This window comes from Olea europaea, unplaced genomic scaffold (genome assembly GCF_002742605.1).
Source record: "Olea europaea var. sylvestris unplaced genomic scaffold, O_europaea_v1 scaffold2303, whole genome shotgun sequence".
Lineage (NCBI taxonomy): Eukaryota > Viridiplantae > Streptophyta > Magnoliopsida > Lamiales > Oleaceae > Olea > Olea europaea.
This window is the reverse complement of record NW_019241121.1, coordinates 148,196-149,080: the sequence shown is the minus strand read 5'-3', so window position 1 is coordinate 149,080 and position 885 is coordinate 148,196.

Sequence of the window (885 nt, the reverse complement as noted above, 5' to 3'; positions counted from 1 at the left end):
GATGTAATAGAACTTGTAATCTTACACATTTAGAACTTGTAACAACATGTTCAATAAATTTATCTTCTTTTTCTTTCTGTGTAACATTTATTTATCATCGTGGGTTGAATGAATACTCGAACTTAATGTGTAGCTCGATTGTATTCTCCAAATTTCCTAAAGAAGATAAATAATGAACACATACGACAATATTCATGCATTATTGCAAGAAGATATTTGGACATAATGAGTGGTGATGAATACATTAGTAAGAAGGCCAAATGGAAAATTTCTAGTGGTGTGCAAGTGGCACTATTCTATGTAGCACATCTGTGAGAGTCCAGAAATCCTAAATGGGCAAACGGGTCCCAGTGGGTCGATTATATGGGCATGGTGGGTCTCACTATATAGGCCTAATTTGAATCGTTAATAAGCAAAACATCTAAATTACCCTAACCAAGCTACTAAAATATCGACTTCTAATACTTATAGCAACAGCTAATATAAGTAAGAAGACTATAACTAGCCCCCCAGGGCACTTCTCCACTGGCAAAGGACGGACGCTGTCAAATCTGGCAGAGCAGAGGTCGTGAGTTCGAAATATGGGGCTCTTGGAAGGCAAGAATTTATTCTTGGAAGGCAAGGGAACATTTGGAAGGCAAGGATTTATTCTTGGAAGGCAAGTGGGAACTTGGAAGGCAAGGATTATTCTTGGAAGGCAAGGTGCAACTTGGATTGACTTGCTTGGCACTTTGTCAGACCAGGTGGGGAGCGCTCGGACCCTGGCCAATTGGAGGCACATCCTGCGATTAACCGGACTGTGTGAAGAGGGGCCGGATCACAGACTCAAGGATTAGTCTAGAATAGGACACCTTGTAAAAAAAAAAAAAAAATCTTAAATTTTTA